Genomic DNA, 14559 nt, shown 5'->3' with positions numbered 1-14559 from the left:
CCTCCCGCTCTGCTATCTCTGCTTTAGTCAGAACAATTAACCAAACCCCCTCACTGCAATGCGCTGTGCATTTCATTTAAAATCTAACAAAAACTCAACTGAAATTAAGGATAAATTAAATTATATTAAGTGAATTAATGTGTGTGTATATATATATATATATATATATATATATACGTGTGTGTATGTGTGTGTGTGTGTGTGTATCTATTTGTATATATATATATATATGAAGAGTTTATTTGCAAAAACAGACAACTCAGTTTTCTTTTTTAATTTTCCAAAAAAAAAAAAAACATGTTTTTTATTATGTTATCAGGTTTTTTTTTTATTGTCTTAGCTGTTTTTGTTTGTTTGTTTTTTTGGCGTTTTTGGCTTTTTTTTTTTAATAGGACAAGAAGTGAGTGGGAGAAAGAGGTGGAGGGTGGGAACGAGAAAGATCCATGAGAAGGGATTCCATATCGGGACACCCGGAGCGCAATTGTGCCATATGTCGGCGCGCTGCCCACAAGGCTATCGGCGCCAACTAGTTATTTTTTAACCTAGTCAAAATAACCCAACTGCAGTTTGATTGAGATTAACTGGAATGCACAATGAAAAACTTGATTTCTGAGAATTGTTAAAAAAACTGAGTTATCTGTTTTTGCAAATTAACTCTCATATTCCCACTTGTAATTGCATGGTTCATTTCTTTATTTTTCTCTTCTTTCCTTCACTGAAAAAAATAAGAAGTTAAATTGACTTAATTTTTCTTTTGCAAGTTTTTGCACTAATATTTTTTAAGTAAAATTTAAATAAGGAATTAAGTAAAATCTACTTAACTAAGTTATCTAAAATTAGTAAAGGAAATAAGCAAATTTAACGTGGCCAGTTAGAGTTTGATGAGTAATTTCTACTTAATTATTTTAAGTTTACCCTACAATGCTCAAGTACATTTCACTCAGTCACAGTTTGTAAACTTTACTCAAACAACATAGCACTGAAAAAAAAAAAAAAAAGCCTATAAAGCATGTGGTTAAGTTACAAGCACGTATGTAAGCAAGTAGACTGCTCGTTACTCATTTTAAGGTAATATGTTGATTCAATATAGTTATTAACTGAATGAACACAGAGACTTCAATACTTGGCACATGATACACAATGACGGTGACAATCAGTGAATAGTGTTTGAGTATGAATGGGTCATTTTGAGTAAAAAAATGAACTCCAGATGTCACAAAACAGCAAGTTACTTCACCTAACAACAAAAGCAACCATAAAACAGTTTAAATACATCTCGAAAACAGCAAAAAAAAAAAAAACAAGTGCATGATGGGAACAACGGGATCATTATATTGATATTTACTTAAACAATATTTGTAAAAAATAACAAACAATTCCAAGTAAAATATACTTATAAGTTCAAACTTTAAATTCTACAAGCTTAAATTGAGTACTAATATTGAATTTAATATTTTATTTAAATTCTTGCCTGAACTAAATTATTTAATGTAGAAATTACATTTGTTTTTCTGTAGTATTTACTTCACCACAAAATCATTTTTATCAGTGTTCTTTCTTTCCTTTCCTCATTAACTGGACATGCTGTGATCACTGTTTATTAGTTTGTTAGAGCAGCAAAGCTTTTCTTTTCAGTGCTGTGAACTGTGTGACCTTGCCTGCCCCAAAATCCACTATTGACATGAGTGGCATGTTAAACAAGTAAGAGGCTTAGCAAACGCTGGCCCGATGCAATTCTGTATGTGTTATTGAATCTGTTCTGAATCAGAACATGAAATCACTGCGTAGTGGCAACAATGTCACTGGCAGCCGTCTGTCAGACTTCATCGCTGTCTGAATATCTCACACTTACTGAGGTTACGTAACATTCAGATTTTCTATCCTTCTTCTTTTCATTCTTTTCATTTACTGACATTCTGTTATCTGTGTTTATGCTCTTGAAAAAGAAAGTCACTTCAAGTAAAAATAAAAAGGTTTGCAGCATGTTTTTATTAACAAAAAATGAACATTTTCTGAACATTTACTCACCCTCATGCCATCCAGTATGTAGATAAGTTTGTTTCTTCATCAAATTTGGAGAAATGTAGCATTGCATCACTTGCTCACCAGTGGTTCCTCTGCAGTGAATGGGTGCCGTCAGAATGAGAGTCCAGACAGCTGATAAAAACATCACAATAATCCATCCCATCAGTTAACATCTTGTGAAAAGTTGCATGTTTGTAAGAAACAAAACCACCATTAAGGCTTTTTTAACTTCAAACTGTTGCTTCCTAAAATATGAGCCTATAATCCATAATATTGCTTTCTCCAGTGAAAAAGTCACCTAATCTGAACCAGGAGAGAAATATGCACGATGAAGCATTGTTTGCAAGCCAAAACTGCTCTAAACAAATGTGTGTGTGAATTTTGCTGCAAGAGAACAACAGGAGATTAACTTTTTTCACTAAAGGAAGCATTATTATGGATATGAATTTTGGCCATAAGTGATGTTTCAAAGTTAAAATGAGGTTTTTTGTTTTTGTTTTTTTTTACAAACATGCAGTGTTTTGCTCCATGAGACATTAACTGATGGACCGGAGTGGAGTGGATTACTTTTGGATTATTGTGATGTTTTTATCAGCTGTTTGGACTCTCATTCTGACGGCACCCATTCACTGCAGATGATCCATTGGCGAACAAATAATGGAATGCTTAATTTCTCCAAATCTGTTCAGATGAAGAATCAAACTCATCTACATCTTTGATGGCCTGAGGGTGAGAACATTTTCAGCAAATTTTCACTTTTGGGTGAACTATTCGTTTAAGCAAATGTGTGTAAATGAATTAACCATAGAATGAGATATGTATTCATTCCTAGTCTGCAGCACTGGCAGTCCAGAGGGTGCGAGTGACCCCAGTAAGTTACGGCCTCATAAGATGTCTGCATATATTTAGTGTGAGGAGATCGCTGGCAAACAGTGCAGCCCCAGTCGACCCAATCTGATTTATGAGTTTGTTCCAGCTGGCCCACACGCAACCTTGACTCGCCAGCATATCATTGTTAGTAACCCTTGTTGAGAGTAACGCACAGCTTCATGGTGTGAATGTCTTCTTGGAGGAACTGAGGACAGCCTGATGTATATTGTGAAATAAAGTGGCATAAACTTTCTCAACACGTCTGGCTGCTATATGCAATACCATAAGCCTGCCAGAAAAACAAAGTTGTTTTGAGGTTCCTGGGCTAATACTTCGAGCACTTCCAAGCAAGAACTAGTTATTCGGTTTGCCAAAGTGTGCAGGGTTCTTGGCTTCAAATCTCTGAAACATATTCAAGAGTTTGGTCTGAGATACTCAGGAGCAAGTAAATGAGATAACCTTGAACATACTTGCATTTTCTGCTTTGTTTTCTGAGTTATATCTGATTTATGTGCCCCTAAAAATATGTATAATGATATATAATGATACGCTGCTATTTGCAATACCTTTAAAAAGTTTGGTGTTGATACAATTTACTAATGTTTTTGATAGAAGTCTCTTATGATGCAGAAAAATAATCAAATACAAATTTTATTTGAACAAAAATACAGTAAAATTAGAATGTGAAAATCATTACAATTTAAAATACCTGTTTTATATGTGAATATATTTTAAAATGTATTTTATTCCTGTGATCAAACCTGAATTTTCAGCATCATTACTCCAGTCTTCAGTGTCACATGATCCTTCAGAAATCATTCTAATATGCTGATTTGATGCTCAAGAAACATTTATTATTTTTGCGGAAACTCTGATAATTTTTTTTCAGGATTCTTCAATGAATAGAAAGAACAACATTTATTTTAAATGCCTTACTGTCACTTTGGATAAATTCAGTGCATCCCTGTTGAAAATCAAAAGTCTCAAAAGTAAGTAATGCATGATTAGGATCATTTCAATTCCACAATAAAAGAGTTTCTGACTTTCTGTAGATGTGTTTACTGCTCAAGTTCTGAGAACATTTGCGGTTTTTCTTTTGTTTGTTTTTTTTACTTCTTTCAGAAACTGATGATGATGATGTTAAAAATGTATTAACGTGACGTCTGAATATGCTCGGAACGCAAGTCATTATGCACTAAATGGCTTCTCCAGGACATGTTGTGGAGTCTGCAGAGAGTTCTAGCCATCAAGCTATCAGAGGGGCTGAACTCAGTAGTAAATCTATATTTTTGCTATCATTAATCTTTGTGAACATATTAATACCGTCAAGATGTAATATGGAAGTGATGAAGCTCTGCAGTCTCCTACACGGCTTATACTTTTTTCCATTTCAGAAGCCTTTGCATTAGTAGTACATTCAGGCTGTTTATGTTTAAACACATTTCTCACATTACATCTGAGCTATGATTAATCACCAGTCCCTGAGACGTGTTTAAGGTATGTTTGAATTAATTATACTGGTTGTTGTGACAAGTACCTTCTTAAGAGGTTCAACATGCTGAAGAACATCTCCAACACATCCCTCAATATTTTCAAATGGAGAACCCATTTGTCAATGCAGTGGTATCTAAAATCTGATGAAAATGGAGAAATACAAGGCACAATGTTGTTGAAAGTCAAAACCACAGAGAGATACTGAGGCTTTTTAACATCTGAATAGACATTTAAACCATAATCTAAAACGTTTTATGAACCTAAATCTGGCCATTATATATTTTATATTTTTATATTATATCCTTTCACTACATTTTCATTGTGTTATCATATAACCACCCATAAATGGTAAGCGAAAACAGAACAAACTCTGGTTGGTCGCTTTACATGTCAATCAAATAGTGTGTAAGTGGGTGGTTCTTATATAAGCTTTAAAGTGGTCCAGATGGGTTCTGCGTGACTAATATGGATCTTTACGCCACTTTCAGTGATAGTATAAGAGGATGGCATGAATCTACACAAGCAAACCACTGTTCTAGCATCTTCTATTGATTAATCTCTCTTTTGCTTGTGAGGTTTTACGCTCAAACAGATTCAAAAATCATGATTTTAGGTGCATAATCCCTCAGGCTTTCTCTGTAACTCCTCCACTCTTTCATACCTGATCTCCTCTACGTTTTGTTCCTCCACACTCTCCTCTGGTCTGTTTTTGATGCTTTCCCATCAGTAGTTTTCCACAGAACCATAAGAGGTTGTCCTTGCAGAGTGAAAAAAAAAAAAAAAAAATTAAAATTACACAGACACTCATGTGATTGCAAAGCCCTTTTGTATGGAGTGCACACACATTTTCATCACTGAAAGTCAACATGTGTACTTGGGGACACCAAGTGCTCCCATGCCTTTAAATAGATCTCTATTTACACAGCAATTAAGTAGATGCCTCAGTCAGTTCTTGCTCACATACTTTGAAAGAAAAGCAAGTGTTGTTGTTTTTTTTAAATGTCATTTTGCAGATGGGAACATGATTGAAAGCAATATTTAGTTTCATAGCCTGAGGGCGTTACACAGCTCTACAAATTTGATCAAGTAATAATAGTACCCAATTGGAAAATATAACTCAAATTGAGAATTTTACTTCCCCCTAACAGCAAAAGTTGTCTTACTTGTAATTGATATTTTGTCATAATAATGCTTTAAATGAGTTGTAGAAAAATCAATTTTGCATTTCATAATAATAATAAAAATGCTAAGATTGTCATTCTTTGGCGGAAAGGGTTTGGAAGTGTAAAACAGCAAAATAAAGTGCATTTTGCTCAGAAGAAACTGCATATGGGACCTGGCTATACAAAACTCACCATCGCAATGCTTTATGGGTGTTTTTTTTAGGAGGTTTCTAAAGTTTTCTGGTTGTTTCTGGTTTCTTCTGTGTTTGAAGACCTGAATTGACGTAAAGCCTAGCATTGATGTAATACATTAATAACATTTCTTGTAAAGATTTCTTGTAAAATAATGCATAGAATATATCCAGTAAAATATTTGCTGGAGCATTTTAAACTAAATATTGATCTCTTGCAACCTCTGTAAAATTAACAAGGTTTTTATTTATTCTTCCATTGCATAAATACAAAACTATTTTGAATCAATGTGCATTTAATCATAAGAAAAAAACTTAACAGTTGAGTGGCTTTGAAATAATGATACATTAAATATTGAATATCTTATACAATTATTAATTCATTTTAATTAAAATATAAAACATTACATTCATAAAATGAAACTGTCTCACTCTCACTTAAAAAAAAAAGAAGATATTTTAAAAACATTTATTGTAGTTTTATTGTAATATTTAAAAAATGAACAGTGACTATGATATTTTTGTAAAAGTGTCACCATTTTCCTCTTCTATGTTATTATATTATATTTTATATTATATTATATTATATTATAATTTATTATTATTATTGTTATGGTAAATAGCATACATTTAAAATGTTTAAAATAGAATTAATGAATTTTTAAATAAATTGACTTTTTTGGGTGAATTAAAAGGACAAAAGGTGAAAAGGTTTGTTGAAATGAAACCCCAAATATGAATGACAGTAGCCCTAAACATCACTTATTGTCTAGTAGGAAGGGAGCAAGATAAAACCCAGTCTGGGTAAATGGAGTAAAAGCAGCATTTCCATCATCCTGAGTTATTCTGTCCTCTTTTGCGATTCTGTTTCAGGAAATTTTGAGCTGCTGCTCCAGAAGTGCTCTGACAGCTCCAGATTCTCTCATAAACGACAGGCCGGCCGCCAGCCCTCAGCAGAGAGGCTCGACTAGATAAAACTTCAATAATAAATCACTGCTTATGCACTTTGTTACATTTCTACACCATCAGTTTTGGCAAAGGTCTTTAATTTTTCATTCCAGACTCATTTCCTGACGGTGCTAACATTTCCAGAGCACCAAGTGTATTCAAGCGTACGCTATGCTTTCTCGCAACATGACGTGTCTGCCATTTTAATGGCTCCCATCCGACTCTAATCATTCCGTCGTATTCTCCAAGATTTGCAACCTGGAGCTTAAAAGCCGTGGACTGAATTTCTGCATCTGTGACATCTACCTGTCAGTGAGTGAGTAGCCATGGCGCAGAAATTCAATTGATTGACTGCTATTAGTTCGGTCGTGTCGAACATGACGCCAATTATGATAAGCGTTAATGCAGCGTACGGTAATTGCAGACAGGCTATAATAGCTACTGTGGGAACCACAGACATGTTGCATGGAATGACAGCTACATGAAGGTGGAATTGAAATGCTTTGTTAACCGATGAAGGTAATAACCCGTCTACATGTGTTTTCCACCTGATTGGCTCTCGTGACGGGGTGATAGTATAGTACAGCGGTGATACAATCAAAGCTTCTCCATCAATTCATTTTTTTTTTTAGAATATTACCAAGGCGTTTTGTCTCACGTTGCATCACATTATTCTTCTGCTTGAGCGAGTATGCATATTCTTGTTTAAGGTTTAACTAATGCTAAACGGTTTTGTCACACCTCTGCTCAGCAACAGATGTTTGGAAAAGTTGGCGAACAGAAGTGCCATTTGTGCATTCTGAGCGTTTATGCCGTGCTGTGCATTGAACATATGTCTCCACAAAACTGCCATCTTCAAATGCCAGAAATTATGTAAGGAAGCGTAAAACTTTCCTATAGTTCTTCATAAACAAGTCCGCACTGCTCATAATAATAAACTTTCCATAATGCAACATTCTCAAAACAGTATTTCTGCACCAGAAGCATGGCTTTGTAATTGCAAATCAGTGATTTAGAGTAGCGCATCTCAGCTTTGCATTCAATATGTAGGCAAAAGTGTCTCGCTTTCATCCACCAAAGGATGTGTTTTGATGATACCTGCTCTCAGAATGAAGTGCATCCTCTCTTCTTGATTTCCCGTGGGTGCACTGCAAGTAAACAAATTGAATTAAGTCAATTTGCTATTTTATTTCAGTTTTGACTTCTTAAAACACAGTGTGTGCATACAGTATCCGTGTATGTGATTTTGAGGAGTAGTAATTGCGAGAGGCGATGACAAATGTCATCACTCATGTCTTGTGGCAGCCCTGTAATGGGATAAAGAATCGGTGACAAGATGCATAAATGGACAAGTGACAAATATCTTCTCCAGACAGACAGACAGACACGTTGCTCAAGCTCAATGCCCAAGCTTCTAGAATTCTTCTTGCACGGCTGTGAAATGTGTGTTCGCTCTCATTTGTGAACCTAATAGTCCCAGAAAAGCAGAACAAGAAGCGGCTGAATACATTCATTTCATTTCATGGGCCGAGTGAAATAATAGACCCAGTCGCTGCATGCCTGAGGATATTGACATATTGCTCACGGGCATAATTCAGCACAACTGGAGACCGTTTTAACCAACATTGCTATTATTCAGATGGGCCAGTAAATAAATAAATAAAAAATCTTGAATTACACACAGTACCTTAAAGTTAACTTGAAATATTGTTTGCAACACTTCAAATTAAGTACTTAGTAGTAGCTGTTGTACTTACATGAAACAAAATGTACTTACCATGTAACTAAGTTATGGAACAGCCTGTACTTACAGTTTGTAATTATGTACATGTAATAGGCAGCTACTAGACCGAGTCTGTTACACACCTTCTTATGTAACCAAAAGATTGTTAAATATGTGTTGCAGACTTTATACAACATAATTATAAATGTAAGTGCACAGACATAAGCTACTTAAAATAAAGTGTATCAAGATTGTATTTAAGTGTACTTCATGTGTATCTATACTGTACACCTTATCCAGCTGCACCTTAGTTCGATTTAACCCACCAGTACACAGCTAAAATACATGTAATACCTTTCTAATTACATTACAAATACATAATATTGGTTTAAGTAGCTTATGTCTGTGTACTTACATTTATAATTACAATGTTTAAGTCTGCAACACATATGTAACAATCTTTTGGTTACATAAGAAGCTGTGTAACAGGCTCGGTCTGTTACATATGTGTAACAGTAGCTGCCTATTACATCTACATAATTACAAACTGTAAGTACAGCTGTTCCATAACTTAGTTACATGGTAAGTACATTTTGTTTCATGTAAATACAATGGCTACTACTAAGTACTTAATTAGGTAATTACTCTGTATTATGGACGCCTTAAAATAAAGTGTTTCCCTTTATTTCAAGGTGTCCTTGTTACACGTTACATGTACTCACTATTATAATAACAATAAATTATGCATAATTACATGCAAGTAACCCTAACCCAAACCCTAATCCTAATCCTAACCATATAGTAAGTACATGTAGTTAATTAGTATTTCTTAGTGCTTAAATGTATAATTACACTGTAACAAGGACACCTTAAAATAAAATGTAACCCAAGGTGTTTAATGAAAAGGGTAGGAATTAAAATTGTATTAATTGGAATCTGATTGGATCGTGAAATCGTATTAAAAATAAATCTAAAAAATAAAATATAATGCAGTCCAATGCATTGTTTAAAATAACCCTTACGGAAAAATCAATTGTACGTGTGCATTTTGTCACAGACCAGTCAGGCCCTTCACTCCACCAATCACAACGTTCCACATCCCCGGAGTTCTAATCACACACACCTGCACCTGATCACCTCCTCATCAACCCACACTACAAAAGCTCACCACACACACACTTCATTGTCCGATCTCGTCATTGCTACGTGGACTCAGACATCCCAACATCCTGAAACGAAGAGAACTATATCCTTCCTATATTCTAAGACTGCTTACCTTGTATAACTTACCTCCTGTGTTCCTCCTCCTTGTGTCGCCCTCTCTCTCTCTGCAGAAGTCCCAGCACAAAGTGTGTGTGTGTCACTCCCTGGATTCAACCTGTCTCGTCTACCTGTATTCCTGGAAGAAGAAAAGAGTTATCACCACCTTATCATCATCATCACTAGTATTGCTGTTTACAAGACATCTCCTCACCTCTCAAGACCTCTCGATTCACCTGTGTGCTGAACCTGTTTTAATAAACCACCTCATACTCACCCATCACCTTTGTGTCCGAGTCCGTCCATAACACATTTGTTAATAATTATTTATTAAACATTTATTTTTATATAGTATTAAATGCAGCAACCATATACATCATATACCCTAACGCCAACTATATATTTTATTAATGCAACTTAATTAAGTCAACATATATACAAAAAAATCAGCATGTTTATGTTTTTTTCGTAATATACAGTATGTTCATATTATCTTTATTTTTTATTTACTTAATCAATCCAACCATATTGCTGGGTTTTTGGATGTATATGCATGTACACGACATATATGTCCAAAAATGATTTACACATGAATAAATATACATATTTGTATCGGTTAGATGTTAATATATGAAATTGTTTCAATTTCTGGAAGGTTTCATATATGTTTATACATGTGTGTCATGTAGACAGAGGAAGACAATATGATAATATATTTCATGCATGGAAATTTAATGTACATATATTACATTTGTATATGGCAAGACTAGTGGCTGGCTGCATACAATTATTGATTAGTCTAATTTAAATTCGAAAAATTACGCTTGGATATCTACTAGTTGGTCAAACCAGATGCTATGACATAGCGGATGTTTATGAAACTGGCACCAGAATGTGCATTAAAAATATGCTTAATTTTGATTTCATGTCAACTTAAAAACCTTTGACTACTCTCTTTTTGACTGTAAGTGCAATCTACAAGAAAATGCAAGAAAATGATTTGCAATACAGACATTAGAACCCATCATGTTATTTCTTTAAGCATATGAAATACATATACCTTTATAAATATTCAAGGCCACTCTTATTTTGAAATAATTTCAGTTGTATGCATACTGTGATAATAAAGGCGAATGAACCATGCAATATCTTCAGATAAGCAGGACTAATACTAGGACTGGTCTCTCTCCCATCTATCTGCAATCACCTGGTCCCTCGCTTCACCTGCATCTCTGATGAGGTTTTCTTCCATTTCGTTGGAGGGTAAATTCAGATGTTCAGAGCTGCTCTGATTCGAGCTACCAGGAAGAGATTAAAAAAAAAAAAAAAAAGCAGGTTTGTAGGAAGCCACTGTGCTGTCCTCAATATTTAAACATTTGAACATTTAATCCTACTGAGCGCTTTAACGCTGGGGACACGGGCTCTTTGCCGGAGACTGCAAAAGCGATTTAATGGTAGAGCCACAGTTGTCAGCGTTCAGTAATCTGACATGATGGGCAGTATAAATAAAGCATCTGACATGATTACAGTTTTAATAGTGGATGAGCATCCCTCAGAAAAATGCTCTCAGCACTTTCAAATTTTTTGAAATAATCTCTGTGATCCGATGTCTCTTCTATTCATCCCAGCCGCACTGATGGATGGGACTAGGTGATTTCCTGTTCAATTTGTGAGCCACTCTCAAGCCTTTTACAGATGAAAAGGCTCCATATGGTGGATTTTGTGTGTTATGTTTGCAGCATTGGGAATCGAGCAGTGGAGTCCCCTCTGCGTTCAGCTTTTCTTTAGTCTAATGTAACATCACATCATTTTTCAATTGATGTTTACACTGTTTCTAGGTTAAAAGGAACTACATTTACCCTACAAGTAACCAATACTACACTACATTACACTATACAGTACTGTATTATTAACATACCAAGTTAATAGGCATTTATGAGTTTTTCATCAAATAACAAATAACTAAAACAAAGTGTATGTAGCACTTAAAACTACAAAAGATCAATTAATCTGTGAAAACAACAAGGCAAATATCATTTGATATTATGAACAGATATATGAATATGACATTTCCGATCAGGCTGCAATTTTGTCAAATTATGCAAAATGAAAATATAGTTTGTTTTGGATACATGAACCACATATTTATTCATATTTTTAAAATTGGATTTAAATAGGTAAAAAAAAAAAAAAACTTTACATAGTTTTATATTTGTATAGTTTATTATTGAAATTTGGGTCTGGTAAATAAGCAAGTAAATAAATAAATAAACAAACAAACAAAGAAATACATGTAAAACTAAAACTTTATGAAGTTTTATGACCTCAATGTCACAATATTAAAATAATTGGGGCGGGGAGCATAGTTTAATATTGAAATCTGGGTTTAAATAAATAAATAAATGAATAAAACAATTAAAAAAAATGAAATTAAAAAATAAAAATAAAAATGAGGGGGAAAAGGAGAACAAATGAAAAGTAGTTTAAAACATTTGAACAAAAAAAGTTTAATATATAAATAAAATATTATATTTAATATATATTTAATATAATTTAAATATATTTGTTGATAAAAAAAATAAACCCCTTATAAATAAATTTTATTCTTATTCTTGCAGTTGAAGAAACACCCTTAACAGTATTATTTTAATCAATGTAAAAGTGTTTAAAAATAATAATAATTCAGTCTGAAGCAAAGCAATTTATTTGTTACTACTAACTGCTATTTAGCCATTATTATTAATAACAACCTTATCTTCTGAGCATTAGTCATTAAAGTATAATAACATCGGCAGACCCGGAGGCGAACGTTTAATTTAGCATATTTAGCAACAACAGTTAAAACCAACCTGTATTAAAGTGATTATTGAAAGAGTGAAAATACAGCGGCCAAAATACCCACATGCTGCCAAGATGTTTCTTTGATTTCATTTGACAGAGCAGCTCCACCACAGACGTGGACCTGCAAGCGCTTGTGGGCTTTTCGATTCTCTTTAAATAGAAAGAAACAGCTCAAAAGGGTTCGCAGGCAATGCCAACAAGTAAAGCTTCGTGATTATCTGCCATTCCACTGTCTTGTCTCTGACATTAATCTCTGTGCCGCTGATTGATCCTAATGAATCAACGCCACATGGTATCCATGTAAATGACGTACTGAAATTGAGCATTTAATTGCTTCATTTGCGATTATTGTTGGATTGAGAGTAATGACTTTCCATTTGCATGAATAGGGAGAGGGGGTTATCAAACAAACAGAACAATCGTCACTGCTTTTTGAAAATCACGCTGCAGTTCACTTGACAGACTGCTGATGAATTCTGGGTTGTCTGTCAGTGAGTGTCAGCAGCGCATGAATTTGCATGGCTTTGATGGCTCTCTCCAGCATGCAAGACGCTGGATTTCTTTCAGTCACAGTTTTGACAGCTTTGCTCTTTTGAAAAGCCATATAAACCTCTGACTAACACACAAACTGCGCACAATCACTTCAACAGGCTTCATTAAAGACAACTGACTAGTGACTTTGCTTGCTTTTTGTGCAAGAAACATTGGTGCATGTCTTCCAAATTTAGTTTTGATCATCGTCTTATCAAAATTTTATAACTTTTTCTGCCTCTGAAACAACATTTCTGCTGATGCAACCAAAGCAGCGTGAAATAATTTTAACTAACTTTCAAAAATAAATAAATAAATACATAAAACAAAAATAAAATAAGAGTCAGAGAAAGGGTGGAATATAAATCTGCTCATACAAATCTAAATTACAACTATTTGTCTTTTAAAACACTAACATTAAGAATGAATAAATAATATAAATAATAAATAACATAAAAGTTATGTGACCCCTTTAATAACATGCAATTCTTTAGTAATTTTCTAATGGGACACTTTACTCATTGAGTAACTTTTCATGAAAGTATACTGAAACTGAGTTGAACTTGAATAAAACTAATAAACCAAACCTTAATATATACTGAAGATGCAGTTTGAAGGCATCCTTTGGCTTTCTCCAAACCATAAACCTGTCTGGAGGAAGGAGACAGTGTGAGGGAGGAGATATTACTTCTCTTAGGCTGCACACCTCTACGTTTCGGCCTTGGTCACAAGCAGTTTCCACATGGCAGCAGCACCATAAATCCAGCTGTGAGAAGATCACAACATTCAGTTTGTGAAGAACAATGAAGAAACCTGACTTGACTATTTACATATTCTCTTAATGCTTTACCCAGCTTTTTTTTTTTTTTTTCAACAAATTAAATTATCTTATTTTACATACAGTCTTGTTAGTGGCTAAAGGTTGCTTTTTAAAACTTTGTTAACAAAGTGCTAATTGTCTGATCTTGAGTTGTATCTCAGACATATTGCTAATTGGCCATAGGCAAAATATATGCAATTTTTTGCAGACGTTTTACTTATTTCGTAGTTAAAAATACCATGTGTAACATGAGTAAAACACACATACACACACACACACACTGATGGTATGTTTATCTGTGAAACATATAATTGAAAAGTCTTTTAAAAGCAGATTAAACTGAAATCAGACAAAAATAAGAAAAAACAAAACAAAAAACAACTCAAACATAAATGAGAAAAAGAGTAACAATTTCTAACAAACACTTAGAAAAAAAGCAGTAAAAACACAAACAAAAATTAAGGAGATAAAAAGTAACATTATTGCAACAAACACTCAGAAAAACATAAACAAACAAAAATAAAATATAGAAAATAAAAAAAAAAATTAAATAAAACTCCTGCAAAAAAAGTCAGCAAAATGTTAAAAACTAAATATGTTAAATAACTAAAATGTTATAAAATAAATTAATAAATAAGCAAAGAAACAAACTGCTGCAAGAAACACTCTATACTTGGTATAACACTTTATATT

This window comes from Onychostoma macrolepis, chromosome 18, assembly GCF_012432095.1.
Source record: "Onychostoma macrolepis isolate SWU-2019 chromosome 18, ASM1243209v1, whole genome shotgun sequence".
Taxonomy (NCBI): domain Eukaryota; kingdom Metazoa; phylum Chordata; class Actinopteri; order Cypriniformes; family Cyprinidae; genus Onychostoma; species Onychostoma macrolepis.
This window is presented reverse-complemented; position numbering follows the sequence as displayed.